Raw genomic sequence first — 17,680 nt, 5'->3', positions numbered from 1 at the left:
ATGAATGTAATTTGTAGAAGTTCAATAAAACTGATAAATTAAATATAGGAAGTCATGTGAAGGCCAGTTTAAAAATAAAACCGTCATCAAAATTTTCTCTGATGGGTAAGGGGACCAGTCAAATTTAACCACTAACTGCAACCGTGTTATTATTATTTTTTATTAAAAATTAATTTCCAATGATTGGACAAAATTTGGGTACAGCTGGATCATCACGCCACACCCAACTATGGCCAATGAAATCACTGAAGCTGAAGACGGATGTACAATCCGGACCACATTCCCAATTGAATTTGTAGCAGCTCTTGTCCATGCCCACGTAGATCTGACATCAAATTTAGGACGTAAAATAATGTATTCAACTTCGCATTTCTTCTTCTAACGACCAGCGGTTTTCTCCCTTGAAGTGAGGCTTCGTGTCATTTAATAACTAGGTAGGGTTTTTCAGAAGTGGGGTTCATCGCATTTTCCAGTACTTGTAATGGTACAGCAGAGAGAAGGGGTTGAGAGGTACAATATTGAAAATGGCGGATCGTGATTATGCGAGGGCAATATTGGTCAAATTGAATTGACTGGATCTCATGGTTAGAAAGCTTAGTGGGATCGAGACGCTACAGAGACAATATACAGGAGGGGTCTCTCGTTCATCACTCTAGGTAGATGATTACGGAATGCCTTGTTTGTATCATATTGAAGTTCTGCAAAAGTGAATACGTGTATGTGTTTTTGTTTTAGTGCCTGCTTGATGTATTAGAAAACTTAGGATTGGAGGGATAATGTTGCTCTGGAGGCCTGGCCCATTTGCTTTTCCTAAGATGATATATGAAATTATAGTGACATCAGAATTGGCAAGATGATGGAATTTAGGAGCAGAATTCACATCATGTGGATATATAAATTTTTTGTATTTAAAAAATGAATAACAATATGTTAGTGTTGCCCATAACACCATGCATAATTATTTGAGGCAACGGTTTGGGTAGTTTCTAAGCATCTCGACATTTTATTATAGAAAATTGTCAGGATTTGAAGGAGCGGGAGAGGAACAGGGGGCCCTTTGGCCTTCCTCCGTTGACCACTCACTATTTTGATATGTATGAACATTTTGATATTAATAAGATCCGCGCGACTGGTTCTAACGAGATGTGAGTTGTTACCGTTTGAATTTTTTATATTTTTGACTAGCCACGTTCGTGCAACAATGCAGTAACTGGGAGAATTGCGATCAATAGGTGAATGTTCTTGACGTTTGGCTTTAGGTCCCTTTCTTTCTAGGCTGCATTTGTTGAGTTTGGATATTTTACAACAAAATTGTATGTGTTATACTTACGGTTCATCTTAGGTTTCTGGTGTAATTTCCATCGTTATTTGGATCTAGGCAAAGGGTTGGTTGGATTGTAAGATTTCTACACTTTACACTTGCAACCTATTGTCTTAAATTGCCGGTTCAATGATTATAGTGATCTGGACCAATACCGGTTCAATGATTGTAGTGATATGGACCTAGGTGAATAGACTGTTTGTAAGGTTGTTGGCGGTTCAATTTGTCATTAACACACTACAAAACACGAACTTCCTTCGTGTAGACCTCAGATCTGAGAGGTATGTTGCTTGGGACTTGCTCCCAATCTCACTTATTTGTTTTTGGCACGCTATTCAGGTGGGGCATGTCACGAGAATGAACCTTGCTGAAAGGATTAATACTCTGCCAACCACGCCATTGAACCGAAACCCATTGGCACTAGTATTACTATTTAAACTGCTTTGATCATGACATCCGAGCATCAAATTTAAATGAAGGACTACAGAACCTACTTGATCCCTTGTTGACGGTGAAGACTTTGCTGTGTAAAGTATGAAATGGAAAAAATTATACCAGCATAGATCCATCTTAGCTCTGGATCTGTTAAACACATAGAGGGATCGGAAGAAACCGAGGCACAAAAGGTTAAGATGGATCTGCTTATTTTATTACTGGAATTTTTATTATTATTAATATTGTTGGCTTTCTTTCATTTTCTATTTTTAAATGATGAACCTCAAATTTTCTTTATTCATTAGTGCTACATTATGTTACACATCTAATCCATACTGGGCTATAGAGTGCACCTTCCCTTGATGCAACAGCATATTTACATGCTTTAATGCTCACTTTGGAATGCCGGAAAGAAAAATATCAAGAGAAATGGTCTTACCAGCAAATTATGGAGCAAGTAAAGCTCTTATTGATTAAGGCAATGCCCCTAAATTTTCAAAGAACTGTGTTCCAGTTTCAGCAAGTTTTAGTTTAGTAAATATAATTAATGGAAACCCAATAATGTCAAAAAGTTTTGCGAACTCTCCCTTCGTGGTTTAGCAAGAGGTTACATGTAAAATGAAATAAGTAAACATAAATAACACAAACATTGGAGGGGGAAAGAACATAGATCTATACTATATTAAGAAAGAGAAATACAACAAGTGATACTACTTAGAGTCTTCTTCTCTGCAGTCCTGGCTTTGATCTCCTCGAGTCTCCTCCTTAGCCCATCTCCCTTGTGGGAATAAGTGAGACAATTCTTTATACCACAATAAGAGTAGGATGGCTTACCTCATCTAGGATGATTCTCTATGAAGTGTTGATGCCCACCATGTCACTAACTCAAGATGACCGACTTATTGGGTGTTATTAAAGTCATAGAAAACTACTAGACCCAGAGCATTGAGATTACCATATTGACATGGAATGAAATCCTTGTTGATTCTGGGTAGCATCAGATGTGCTCTAGCCTTGAAATTTGGTGGAGAGGCTAAGGCACATGAGATCTCCAAGACCTAGAAATCGTTTGGAGAAATTCCACCCGAATGAGGAGTTATTAAAATAATTAATATTTTTAATGGGTTCCTAAGTCTAAACTTAGGAAAATAAAAATATTAATGGGTATTAATAAAGATAAGGGTGAGAAGCTTCTAAGAGACGAGGATCAAGTCTGTTTTAATCTTAGCCGTTGATTAGAGACTTAATCTCAGCCGTTGATTCATCAACAGGAAAAGTATAAGAGAAGACTTGAGGATCATTTGGAGACACACCAACAGATACTCAATATCCCAAGGAAAATTGATTCTCAAAGAGAAGGAGATCGATTTCAAAGGGAGAGTTGCAGGGTGGAGGAAGAGGAGGGCATTAGCGATGGTTAGTGACTGAGGAGGAGGTGACGTAGGGGCAGTGAGAGACATCATAGAGGGAGACACAGCCACCACGTAGGCTGACGCAGAACCACACAGAGTGATGCAGAAGTGACACAGTAGTGGGAGAAGGGTCTTTAGGGTGTCAGAAAGTTTCCAAGGGAAAGTCTCAGTGTTTTCTCTCAGTTTCTCTGTAAAATCATTCCTTGTAAAGCGATTGTTGCTGAAGATTAATAAAAACCCTCATCTGTTGCATTGATTTTCCCACATTGGGTTTTTTTTGGGGACAATTGTCCAAAAACCATTGTGTTGATTTGATTGCCTCTTGTGCATGTGTATCATTATTATTTTTTCTGTGTAATTATGTGATAATTGCAGTAGAATTTATTTTAATGTTTGCTGAAGGGATTTCGTAAATAACTTATTGTGAAGAATAAGTAGGTGAAATAAATCAGTTGCTGCAGTAGAATTTCGGGTTAGAAATTTTCACATGGTATCAGAGCAGAGATCCGGCAACAGGAGAGAAGAATTGGCTATGGGTCAAGAGCATGATGCAGAGGCATCAACTCAAAGGGACTCATGCAGATTTCCAGAAGAAATCATGAGGGACATGGATCACAATTATTTAATGTTAGCTTCCAGACTGGAAGAAGAAGTCGCTTGCCTAGCAAACTTTGTCTCCTCTAAGGTTTGGTATATAGATAGTGGAGCTTCCTGGCATATGACAGGAATTCAAGAATGTTTTTCAAATTATCAGGAAGAAAGGATGAATTTTCAAATCACCATGGGAAATAAGGTAAAGTGTACCTGCGTAGGAAGAGGTACTGTAGTTTTTCAAACCGAAGCAGGAGAGCAGCTTCGAGCAACCAATGTGCTGCATGTGCCAGGATTGGGGATGAACTTACTGTCCATATCTCAACTTCAAAACAAGGGCTATGACATTTTCCTCATTAAGGAAAAAGTATATGTCAAACAACCGAGTTGGAAAAGGAAGGCCCAGATTGGAATCAAAAGTAATAGGCTGTATAGATTACAACTAGAATCTTCAATGGCATTGATAGGCAACAATGGAGATAAAGTTTTGAATGAACTATGGTGCAGAAGGATGGGACACTTACACCATGGGGCTTTGAGAATTCTCAGGAAAACAATATCAGAAATTCTAGAATTAAGTACCGAACAAGATGATGTATGCAGATGGTGTGCTCTAGACAAGTATGCCAAAGCAACGTTTTCCAGGAGTAACAATAGAGCTTAGATTGTTCTAGGATTGATACACTCAGACATCTGCAGACCTATGTCCACAACAACTCTTAGTGGCGCCGAATACTTCGTCACCTTCATCGATGACCATTCCAGGAAGACTTGGATCTACTTTCTGAAAACCAAGGATGAGGTTTTTGGTCGATTCAAAGAGTTAAAGGCTCTAGTAGAGAATCTAACAGGAAAGAAGATAAAAGTGTTGCGCTCAGACAATGCTGGAGAGTACGTTGACAAGGACTTCACCGATTTTTGCGCTAAGGAAGGCATCAAAAGTGAGTGGACAACTCCTTACAATCCGGAGCAGAATGGAGTAGCAGAAAGGAAAAATAGGACTATTGTGGAAGTAGCTAGGGCAATGCTGTATGATCAGGATATGCCCAAATTCTTGTGGGCAGAAGCATGCAACACGACAGTTTATGTCCAGAACAGGACTCCACACAGGGCATTGGGCAAAATCACTCCGGAAAGGGTCTTCACCGGGAAGACACTTGAAGTCAGTCATTTCAGGATATTTGGGAGTTTGGCGTATTGCCGTATACCCGAAGAAAAGAGGAAGAAATTAGATCAAATTGTTGAGAAACAATATCTTGTGGGATATAGCGAGAATGCTAAGGCATATAGAGTCTATCTTCCTGGGAGTAGGAAGGTAGTAGTTTGGCAAGATGTAAAGTTCATGGAGGATAGAGCTTTCAGGAAATCCCGAGAAATGCCTTCCAAGGAGCAGTCAAAAGACGATTCATTGGTCCAACCACTTCGACCAACAGAAACTAGTACCAACAATTATCCTAAAGGCAAAGCTTCAGAACAGGGGGAATCTCAGGAAAAGGAAGAGCTAATAGATGTACCCACTACCAGTGGAAGAACGAGCCGGTAACTCTGACATATTCTACGGGATGCAGAGGACTTCATTGGTGCACCCAAGAATGAAAAAAGGGAGCGAAGACAGCCAAACAGATACCAGGCCCTAGTAGCTCAGGTTGGGGAATCCTCTAGTTTTCAGGAGGCCGTTCAGGATCAAGTATGGGTAGATGCTGTGGTGGAGGAATACAGTTCTATAATGGTCAATGATGTCTGGGAAGTGGTACTTAGGCCTCAGGACAGGTTAGTGGTAGGTTCGAGATGGATCTACAAAGTCAAAAATGCTGCAGATGGCAGTGTGGATAAATACAAAGCCAGGTTTGTGGCTAAGGGGTTTGCTTAGAAGGAAGGGATAGACTACGAAGAAACCTTCGCCCCAGTAGCCATGTATACTTCTATTAGAACCGTGATATCCCTTGCAACACAGATGGGTGGGAGATTCACCAGATGGATGTCAAGACGACGTTCTTGAACGAGGTGATAGAAGAAGTATACATTGAACAACTAGCGGGTTTTGAGACTCATGAGAAGAAATTCATGTATGTAGATTAAAGAAAGCCTTGTATGGGCTTAAACAGGCACCTAGAGCATGGTACGGTCGAATTGATGGCTACATGCAAAAGATGGGGTTCGTCAAGAGTGATGCAAATCCTAATCTCTTCTATCTTGTCGTAGAGAATGAGCCTCTAATCCTGGTGTTATATGTGGATGATCTTTTCCTGACAGGATCATTTAGGCTCATCAAAGGCTACAAGAAGAACCTAGCCATAGAATTCGACTCGAAGGATTTGGGACAGATGCATTATTTCCTGGGGTTGGAAGTTTGGCAGTAGAAGGGTGAGATCTTCCTTGGACAAGGGACATATGCTACAGAGATCTTGAAGAGATTCAGGATGTAGGAATGTAGACCTATGGCTACTCCAATGATCACCAACTGGAAGAAGATTGATGTATTAGAAGATAAAGACGTTGATCCCACCTTGTAAAGGCAACTCATAGGGTCCCTGATGTATCTGGTCAATACCAGACCAGACGTTTGTTACGCTGTCAACACCCTCAGTCAGTTCATGTTGGAACCCAAGAGGGCGCACTAGGCTTAGGTATACACAAGGAACAATTGAGCATGGACTATTGTACACCCAAGGCAATGACATCAGGCTGAGTGGGTTCATCGATGCAGATTGGGTTGGAAGTTTAGTAGATCGGAAAAGTACAACTGGGTACTGTTTCATCATTGGATCAGGAAAAAGCCCCAACGGTTAGCTCAACTGGTCGAGTCCCTGTTGTTAAGTACCTCGTCGATCGGGAGGTCACAGGGTCAATTCTCCTCGACGCCCTTGGGGTTAGGCCCTGCTAGTCTGGCTGATGGGCTTTAAAAGATTCCCTTCGGGGTTGATCTGCCCAGATTTTTCCAAGGGAAAAACATTGGATCAAGAATGACCTCCTGGTGTAGTAGAAAACAAAATTTCGTGGCTTTGAGTTTAGCTGAAGCACAATATATGACAACTAGCACACGTTCGTGCGAAGCCATATGGCTTAGGAAATTGCTTGTGAATCTATTCAGGGGAAGGATGGAAGCGACCAGGATTTTGTGTGATAATCAAAGTTGCATCAAGCTCTCTGAAAATCCAGTATTTCATGATCGGTCGAAGCACATTGATATTAGGTGTCACTTTGTCAGAGACTATGTCCAACGAGGGGCAGTACAATTGAGGTACACTCCTATAGGAGAACATGTGGCAGACATCCTCACCAAGGCTCTAGGAAGAACAAAGTTTGTTTATTTCAGGGAGAAGATGGGGATGGTGAAGAATCCATTTCAGTAGAAGAAATGGATAAGTATCAGGAGTTGCAGTGCAGTAGTTAGCAGTGGCAGTGCTATGGGCAGCATGATGTAGCATGTGGAGAGGGAGCTGCAATATAGATGTAGCAGTGGCAGTGTCATTATCATGGGCAACAATACAGGAAGCAACAGTGCAGTGGATGTGGGGCAGCAGGCCAAGCATCAGCACAGAGGACCGATGTGGAAGATCAGTGTGATGCATTTCTGGTGAAGCATTGCTAGAGCACATTCCTCGCTAAGAGGGAGTGTTGATTTTGGTAGCATCGGATGTACTCTAGCCTTGAAATTTGGTGGAGAGGCTAAGACACATGAGATCTCCAAGACCCAGAAATCGTTTGGAGAAAATCCACCCAGATGAGGAGTTATTAAAATAATTAATATTTTTAATGGGTTCCTAAGTCAAAACTTAGGAAAATAAAAATATTAATGGGTATTAATAAAGATAAGGGTGAGAAGCTTCTAAGAGACGAGGATCAAGCCTGTTTTAATCTTAGCCATTGATTAGAGACTTAATCTCGGCCGTTGATTCATCAACATGAAAAGTATAAGAGAAGACTTGAGGATCATTTGGAGACACACCGGCAGATACTCGGTATCCCAAGGAAAATTGATTCTCAAAGAGAAGGAGATCAATTTCAGAGGGAGAGTTGCAGGGTGGAGGAAGAGGAGGGCATCAGCAACAGCCAGTGACTAAGGAGGAGGTGACGTAGGGGCAGTGAGATACAGCGCAGAGGGAGACACAGCTATCACGCAGGCTGATGTAGAGGGATGCAGAACCACACGGAGTGATGAGCAGTGACACAGTAGTGGGAGAAGGGTCTCTAGGGTGTCAGAAAGTTTCCAAGGGAAAGTTTCGGTGTTTTCTCTCAGTTTCTTTGTAAAATCATTCCTTGTAAAGCGATTATTGCTGAAGATTAATAAAACCCTCATCTGTTGCACCGATTTTCCCACATTGGGTTTCTTTTTGGGGACAATTTTCCAAAAGCAACTGTGTTGATCTGATTGCCTCTTGTGCATGTGTATCGTTATTATTTTCTCTGTGTAATTATGTGATAACTGCAGTAGAATTTATTTTAATGTTTGCTGAAGGGATTTCGTAAATAACTTATTGTGAAGATTAAGTAGGTGAAATAAATCAGTTGCCGCAGTAGAATTTCGGGTTAGAAATTTTCACAATCCTCAACAAAGGAAATTGAATGCTCTCATAACCATCTCAATTTAAATAACTATTGAGTTACTTTCTCTTCACATATTGCTTTTATTTGTGAAGTTAAGATAAGATACTTATATTAATGTCCAACAAATGACTACAAATGTAGGTCAATGGGACTAAAAGAGTGTCGAATATAGGTACAAAGTGAGGGTGCAAAAGTAACTCCTAGATCAATACTTTTAGGGAAAGATAAAAGACTAAGTGTCTAGCTAAGAGAAGGTACAAGTGCAACAAAGATGCTAGAAACTGAAAAATCTTGGCGCCGAATAAAAGAGAGGATGCAAGGTTTGTTGGAGATAAAACTGGCTTCTAAGTACAAGTGAGGGGACCTCGAACAAAGCTCTTTATTGAAGTCATCAATTATTGTGCAAGGGTCACTGCACTAGTGGATGATATCCTTGAGGTGTGGTTGGGGATAAGAAGGTCTAGTTTTATGATCTTGGGGGGAGTGCAACAGCGAGGGAACTTGAATCTTCTAACTAATTTTAAGTGAGCAACAAAGCCTTAATGAGCAAGGGCACTGATAATTACAATTCATCAATAGGGCAAGTTCAATTCCTCTAGAGACCATCTCTAGCTTAGAAATACAAGTTCTCTGAGTAGTCACCATACAATAGTGGGTTAATGTAAATCTACAAAAGAGGATGCACAAGGTCATTAAAAAATCTTGGATCTCTTAAAGTTGGAAGCATTAGTCCCTCTTTCTCGCAAAATGGGGCAAAAAGATTGAAGGAAAAACTAAAACAACCAATGCTATGCATGAATTAGAATGGAGGTTGAAGTTTGTCTTCTCAAGCTTAGATGGGTAGATATATAGCGGATTACTATGAATAGATGTATTGGAAGATGAAGCAAAGGCCTTAATTCCAATGAAATGGAATGGCTAACTAGATGCAAAACTTAGAAGAACAGGTGAGGACTAGGAGGCTAATTGTTTTGAATTGTTGGAGACTTACATCATTTCAAAAGAAGACATGTATGATCCTTAAATGAACTTGGCTTGTTGCATGTGGTGGACGTCTCTCAATGCCTAGTTCCAACATATAGAAATTATACGGGTTTACTCATATGTCTCAATGTTCTCCCAACAAAGTTGATTTTTCAAGTGTTGAGTCACAGTCATGGTCTCCAACATTTAGTGATCCTCAACGAGCTTCCTTGTTTTCATAGGTTAGTGGATTTTACTTGCTTCCCCCACATTAGGGAGCCAGTGTGGTTGACTACGTCTTGGCCAACTAGGATCTCCTCCCACACATCCAACACCTCTCAGTATTCCCCCCTCCTTATGGCTAACTACGCTCTCCTCACCTTTTCCGACTTTCAATTCCCTTGCCCTTCCCCCACTATTACCCTTCTTCCAACAAGGGTACTCCAGAACTTCTTGTCCATGCCGTATAAGCCCAGAGGATGTGCCTTATAGCCCTGTAAAGCCATGTGGGTGTGTGTTATTTGTAAAAGTGACTCTTAGATCCCCGTTGGTGTGGATGGCCATGGCTACTCCCGGTTTTGTTTATTTCATGGTATGTTTGCATTCGTGGCATTCTTGAATCCCTCCCTGGTGGGTGGTAACTCCTTGCCTTGATGGTTATTCTTATACTCTAGGATGGTGTTGTTGGGGCATCATGGATTAGACACTACTAGGACTCATTTTTTAAAGGAGCGCTTGCGTCATAAAGCCTTATAAGGGTGATCACCATATGTACTTTTCCCTGATGATATCCTTTTTGATCTTGATGCACTACCCTACTCACATGTGCCATGTGTCTTTATGTATTTTGCACTCCCCTTTAGCCTTGAATCTGCATCCTGATAGTCTCACAGTTGCCATTGCATTTGTGTCTCTTTAGGCAGTTTTAATTTTGTCGCTAGTGCGAGCAGATGTGAAGTTGATCAGCCTGTTATCAAAGGAAAAGACAACTGTGTATAGGAAGTATCAATGGGTAGCGTAGAAGTCTGGGTGTCATGCCGTGTGGGAAATGAAGGCTGAGCATTGGCAACTTGCGTGTGAGTGGTAGTTGTAATGGCCGAGGACTTTGGCTGGAGGTGGTTCGCTGTTATGCTCTTAACCTGCAAGACGATACCGGAATACAGAACATGCGAAGAAATATACCCAGAACATAGAATAGTGAGAAACAACAACAAGTATTTTATTATTCAGAAAGCAATGTTCACTTGCCTCTTCGAGGGGGCAACCTCCAATAGGGCAGAGCTCGATTACAAAATAAGACACGATGCTCCTCGTAGGGAGTCTCTATCCTTTATATATGACTCATACATGCAATACCATGGATCAATACCATGGTTCTTATTAATACCATCTATCTAATACCATGGCCCATTTGCAACTAACTGTGGTCCCGTCATTAATTGCGGGTTAACCACTTACAATTATTAATATGGGCTTTATTGACTCCTTAACTATAACTATGACTCGATCCTACTACATGAATAAGGGGGTTAGGGTGGGACCCTAACATGCCCTCCCCCTTAAGAATAACCTTGTCCTCAAGGCTGAAGCTGCAGAAACTGCTGAAGAATAGTGGCTGGTTCCCAGGTTGCATCTTCCGGAGAGGTGTCTTTCCACTTGACGAGGAATTCCCTGATCATGCGGCCACGCAGGTGCCGTTCTCGTGTGTCTAGGACCTGTTCAGGTTGGAGCCAGATTGACCCTTCTTCATCCAATTCAGGTAGACTGGTTTGAATTTTGCAATTGTTCCCAATCACTTTCTTGAGGCATGAGACATGGAAAACTGGATGGATTTTTGCAGTGGGTGGCAAAGCTAGCTTGTAGGCCACTTCTCCAATGCGCTGAAGTACTTGATATGGTCCGTAGAATTTTGGAGATAGTTTATGACAACCCTTGTCTTTGAGTGAAGTTTGATTATATGGTTGCAACCTCAAAAATACCTGATCCCCTTCTTGAAATTGGCGCTCTAAGCGATGCTGATCTACTTGTTGCTTCATGCGGTTTTGAGCTTGATGAAGATTCTCTCTAAGATGGGCGAGCATGGTTGTGCGGTTTTGTAGGAGTTGATCCACTGCTTGTACCTTGGAGCACCCCTTGATATAAGAAGTAGGGGAAGGAGGGAGTTGACCATAAACTGCTTCATAGGGAGTCACTTTGGTGGTGGCATGATAGTTGGTGTTATACCACCATTCAGCTAGAGGCAACCACTGTACCCATAGATGTTTCTTTTCTGAAGTGAAACACCTAAGGTAGGTTTCCAGACATTTGTTGACGGCCTCAGTTTGACCATCTGTTTGTGGATGATAGGAAGTACTGAGTTTTAGTTGGGTGCCTTGTAGCCTGAAGAGTTCTTGCCAAAATTTACTGGTGAAGATCGGGTCACAATCAGACACAATGGAAGTGGGCATGCCATGCAATTTGAAGATCTGATCCATGAAATATTGAGCGACCAAAGTCGGTGTAAACGGGTGGGGTAGGGCGCAGAAATGAGCATACTTAGAAAGTCGGTCCACAACCACCATGATGACTGACTTGTTTCCCGACTTTGGAAGACCTGTAATGAAATCCATAGAAACCTCCATCCATATAGATGCCGGGATGGGCAACGGTTGTAATGTGCCTGGTGCTTTGACTGTCTCCCCTTTGTGGCGTTGACAGACATCGCATTCCGCTACAAAAGTAAGGATGTCCTTTTTCATGCCTGTCCAAAAAAATGATCTTCTAGTGCGAGCATATGTCTTCTGAAAGCCTGAATGTCCTGCAGTGGGGGATGAGTGCAATTCTGCCAAAATGCGGCTTTTGAGGGTGGATGTTGGTGATATTACGACTCTGTCCTTGTAGCGAAGAATCTCATCCTGCCACGAGTAGCCCTTGGTGGAATTTGGATCCACCTGCAATTGAGTAATGAGTTGGGAGAGCCCGGGATGTGAAAACCATTCCCTGTGAGCCTCTTCAATCCATTCTAGAATGGGAAGGGAAATTGCGAGCAGGGTACTTTCCTCCTCAAATTGGCGAGATAATGCATCTGCTACACTATTTTCGCGCCCTTTCTTGTAAATGATCTCATAATCATATCCCAGCATTTTGGCGAGCCATTTATTTTGTTGTGGGGATGATAGGCGTTGCTCCAAAAAATATTTAAGACTGTGATGGTCTGTGCGGATTTGGAAACGTCGCCCCAGTAAGTAAGGTCGCCAGGTATCTACTGCATGTAAGATGGCCATCATTTCCTTCTCATAGGTAGATTGTCCCATATTCCTCCCACTCAGTTGTTGGCTTGTGAAGGCCAAGGGTCGACCTTCCTGCATTAAGGCCGCCCCAATACCCGTACCCGAAGCATCACATTCAATGACAAAAGATTTGGTGAAATTAAGTAGTGCTAAGACTGAAGTGGAACACATGGCATTTTTGAGAGCTGTAAATGCCTGTTGTGCATCATCATTCTAGAAGAATAAATTTTTCTTGAGGAGTTGAGTGAGGGGCTTCGCAATGCGACCATAATTGCGGACAAATTTGCGATAATAGCTTGTGAGACCCAAAAATCCTCTCAGGCTCTTCAAGGTCTTAGGTTGAGGCCAATCCTGCATTGCCTGGATCTTTTTGGGGTCCACCTTGACACCTTCACGCCCCACAATGTGGCCCAAATACTCAACTTCTTCCATGCCAAAAGAACATTTGGACATCTTAACAAATAATCTATGCTTGCGGAGCAATTGCAAGAGCAGATCTACATGCTGAAGATGTGCGGCCCAAGTGCAACTATAGATGCGGATGTCATCGAAGAAGACAAGGACAAATTTCTTGAGATATGGTTTGAGAAGGTGGTTCATAAGGCTCTGAAAAGTAGATGGGGCATTACAAAGACCGAATGGCATGACTAGGAACTCATAATGGCCTTCATGAGTTCTGAAAGCAGTCTTTGGAATGTCAACTTCCTTCATGCAAATTTGGTGGTAGTCTGAGTGAAGATCCAACTTAGTGAAGAATTGAGCCCCATTGAGTTCATCTAGCAAATCATCAACAATCGGGATGGGAAATTTATCTTTGACTGTCAACTTATTGAGGGCCCTGAAGTCTGGACACATCCGCCATTCCCCATTTTTCTTGAGCACCATGACCATCGGTGATGAATAAGGACTAATGCTGGGATGAATGACACCTGCTTCCAAAAGTTCCTTGATTATTTTTTCTATTTCATTCTTTTGGGTGAATGGATATCTGTATGGGCGCACATTTGGTGGCTGGGCCCCTGGAACCAAGGTGATGCTATGATCATGTTCCCCTCGCGAGGGTGGAAGCTCATGAGGCTTGTCAAAGACTGGCAGATGGTTATTTAAAATCTGTTGCATCTCAGGATGAATCGGTAGAGAATTGGGTTCGACAGCTTGGATGGCATTAAATTGAGCGATAACTCCATGATGGCCCTTTTTTAGCAATTTTTCCATCCTATGTGAGCTGATGATAGAGGGAGCTCCCGCCTGGAGTCCACGGAGGGTATGTGTGGAGTTGTTCTGCTTAAAGCTCATATATAACTCCTGAAAATCCATTGTGATTGGCCCAAGAGTGCGAAGCCATTCAGCACCGAGGACAATGTCGCACCCTCCCATGTGTATGGCAAACATGTGGGTCTTCAACTGATAATCCCCCATTTGAAGTTTGACATTTTCACAGCGGCCTTCACATTTCATTGTTCCCCCATCCGCAATTTGGACTTGGAAGTTAGAAACTGCTCGTACAAAACAATGCACTGCTTCCGCGACTTTTTGATGGATGAAATTATGTGTACTTCCACTATCAATCAAGACTACTACTGGGTGATGTTTAATAAAACCTCTGATTTTGAGAGTTTGAGGTGAAGAAATCCCTGCCAAAGCATGCAGCGAAATAACTGGTTCGTCAGGGACATTGTCCTTCTGGTTGTCCTCCTTCGGTTCCTCAAGTGGTGGGGCTTCCTTCGATGCGCTGTAATCAGTGGCATCAATTTGAAAAAATTTAGGCTCCTTGCATTTATGACTTGGGGAGTATTTTTCATCACAGTAGTAACATAATCCCTGTTTTCTTCTTTCGGCCATTTCTGCAAGTGACACCTTTTGAACCTTAAGTGTTTGAGTCGTGCTGTGAGCCTGTGGGGGGCAACCCTTGGCGGTGAAATTTGGGCGAATGGACTGGGCTGCTAACGCACGTTCCACGTTACGAGCTACCTTGCAAGCCTCCGACCATGTGGGAGGGTGGTGTAGTCGGACGTTGGCTTGTATGGCCTCTTTAAGACTGCTGATAAAACATTCCGTGTAGAACGCATCTAAGAGATCCCTAGTGCGGAAAGCTAAGGCTTCAAAGGCTGTAACATATTCATCCACTATGCCAGTCTGTCGGAGCTTAGTGAGACGACCCAAAAAAGAAGATTCCTGGTCAAAGCACTCTGTAAGAGCTTTTTTGAAGGTGGCCCAAGTCATAAAACTTCCATTGCAACGTTGATGCCATTCCCACCATTGCCATCTTTCATTGTCCAAGTACATGCTCCCCACCATAAGCTGAGTCTCATTATCTAAGATGTTATTCAGATTGAAAGACTGCTCCATTTGTGCTATCCATGCACCCAGGTGAGTACCACCAAATTTATGCATATCCAGCTTGGGAGGTCGCAGACGAGATTGTTGGTGAGTGCCCCAGAGGTGAAGAGAGCGGCTAGACTCACCCTCACTGTGTCCATTGCCAATATACGCCTCCTCGCGGGCTTCCTCCTGGCCTCTAGAGAGTGTGTCAGTTAGTCTGTCAAGCTGAGCTTGGATGTCTTGTAAGGATTGTTCAAGTTTGTCGATCTTCTCATTGGCCATAGTTTGAGCTCTAGTTTCTACCATGCATTGATCCTATGTACTTGAAATTTGGGACCGCCCAAATTTTTTTCACTAACAATTGAATGGTACCACCTTGCTCAGCTCGTCGTCCTGATTCTTATGGGCTAGATCACCAATAAGCGCCTCGGGGGGTCTCAGATTTTTTATTTATTTATTTATTCTTGGTTGTTTGAAAACTCCTAACGGAGTTTTATTCCTTGCTTAGGAATACTGCAGTAGCCGAATCCCCAAAATGTCAATGCTGCCAAAAGTCCTGCAAAAATCACGCCCCGGTATAGGAACCCCACACAACTACTCAAATCTGGTGGATCTGAGAGATCTGAATGGCTGATCAGATAGCTCTGAGCGGTGGCACCGACTGCTGTTGCGGATCTGATGGATCAGAAAGGCTGGTCTGCTAACTCGGAACTGTGGGACTGATGTTTGTTGCTGCTGCAACCCCACTTGCGAGATCTGATCTGGCAGAGATTATGTGTGATCCCGAGATAGAAAAGGGAACTATGGTCTCGAGGAGTGTCAGGTGCTACAAATCGCAATATACATAAGGGTCTGACAGTAGTACTCGGCCCAATGTTTTAGGGCTCTAACTAAGGAGGATCAACTGTACCCTTAGCCGTACAACCCGACTACCCTATCGTACGGGCGATTAATCTCTCCGAGTGCTGTTCTCGATGTACTGTAGCAGCAAGACGGCCGACGGTTTATCTATGGCAAGGTTTCAAAGGAGCTAGGGGGCTTCCGATATACCCAGAGGGTACTTGGAAGACAGTCCGTGCGCGGTTCTGTCTAATGCGCTACTACTCGAAGGGGTATCCACAGGGGTTACAAGGGAGTCCAACAAGCATGACCACCTCTTGTATTTCCTGCGTGCATGCCTCCCCAAATCCGCAGGTTTATGCGCTCAATGACAGATCCCGTGGTTTAAAGACGCCAGAACACGTCTCTAGCCAAATTTTTTTTTTTGCTAAGAAATGGAGATCCCACCGGCCCTGGAAAGAGATACCACTTGTTATGCTCTTAACCTGCAAGACGATACCGGAATATAGAATATGTGAAAATATACCCAGAACATAGAATAGTGAGAAACAACAATAAGTATTTTATTATTCAGAAAGCAATGTTCACTTGCCTCTTCGAGGGGGCAACCTCCAATAGAGCAGAGCTCGATTACAAAATAAGACATGATGCTCCTCGCATGGTGTCTCTATCCTTTATATATGACTCATACATGCAATACCATGGATCAATACCATGGTTCTTATTAATACCATCTATCTAATACCATGGCCCATTTGCAACTAACTGTGGTCCTGTCATTAATTGCGGGTTAACCACTTACAATTATTAATATGGGCTTTATTGACTCCTTACTTAACTATAACTATGACTCGATCCTACTACATGAATAAGGGGGTTAGGGTGGGACCCTAACATCCGCCGTGGGAACCAACCAGGGGTGGGTTGGGTGCAAGGGATAATGTGTCACTGCCATAGAAAACACTACTCAAAAACACGTTGACGCAAGACAACGGACTAGTTGAGCGATCTGAGTGTTGTGGCAGATGTGCAATGGCAACTCGTGGAGGTGTGCCATGGGGGACAATGACAACGCATCCCAGGAAGCTGCTGTAGTAGCAGCTGTCAGCAATGTCAGGCCATGAGGATACCCAACCGATAAGAAGCTAGAGCCAATAAGATTGCGTGAGGCAGCCGTCGTATTTGGGTTATGGCTAGTGGATAGTAGAGCATCCAGTCACATGACGAGGATGAGGTCAATGCTCCGTAGTATTTTAGAGACAAGCTTAGATAGCCATGTGAGTTGTAGAACTAGCCCACCACATGCAATGAAGGGGGTTGGATGTGTTAGATTACAGTTGGAGTCAAAAGGATCTCTGGAGGTGATAGGGATGTTATTTGTTACAGGGTTGATGGTACATGTGCTCTCAGTATCAACCTTGGAGGATGATGGATATAGTGTTTTGTTTTGGGATGGACAGATGCTTCTATATTTAAAGGGAGCGACCTTGGATGTAGCAGTAGTTCTTGGCACCAGACAAAGGCAGTTATATGGGTTGCTGGGACATCTTGGGGGTGTATCCAAGGGGATATTAGATACATGATCAATGTCAGTTACTAAGAGAGGACAACTGACTAGGAAGAGTGATTCTTCAAGTACTGCAAGGAGACTCAGTTGTTATGATATGACATTGATAGATGCTCAGGAGTGTGATAGGACTCCTTGGAGCATGGCTGGTTGTGGCAGTTTCTTAGCTTAGGTTTTAGGTCAGGTAGTAGGATAGGCTTTAAGGTTAGAGGGAGCAACTACAAATACTGAGATAGGCTTGGAGACAAATCCTGGTGGAGGAGGTTCTTCCAGAATTACCTCCCTCCCGAAGAGGGAGTGTTGAAGTTTTTAGCTTGGGCAGGTGCTTCTGCACAAGTCTTGTGTCTAGGGGTGCAAAAGTTGCCCACGTATCACCTTAGAACACTTGCTATAGGTTGAGCAAGTTGTTGAT

General features: G+C 42.7%; 1 protein-coding gene across 5 annotated transcripts in view; it reads left to right on the top strand.

Annotated features, from left to right (window-relative positions):
* Positions 1-236: 236 nt before the first annotated feature.
* Positions 237-17,680, top strand: part of TWD1 (FKBP-type peptidyl-prolyl cis-trans isomerase family protein) — a 276,499-nt gene continuing 259,055 nt past the window's right edge. For all 5 annotated transcript variants that reach the window (XM_089437394.1, XM_089437391.1, XM_089437390.1 and 2 more), the window contains exon 1: positions 237-656. The gene's annotated coding sequence lies outside the window, so the exon portion shown is untranslated. The remainder of the gene's footprint in view (positions 657-17,680) is intronic.

Source organism: Pinus tabuliformis, chromosome 5_2 (genome assembly GCF_031772625.1).
Source record: "Pinus tabuliformis cultivar Carrire ecotype Pingquan chromosome 5_2, CPIR1, whole genome shotgun sequence".
NCBI lineage: Eukaryota > Viridiplantae > Streptophyta > Pinopsida > Pinales > Pinaceae > Pinus > Pinus tabuliformis.
The sequence above is the reverse complement of the archived record's forward strand: the minus strand, read 5'-3'. Positions and strand labels throughout refer to the sequence as shown.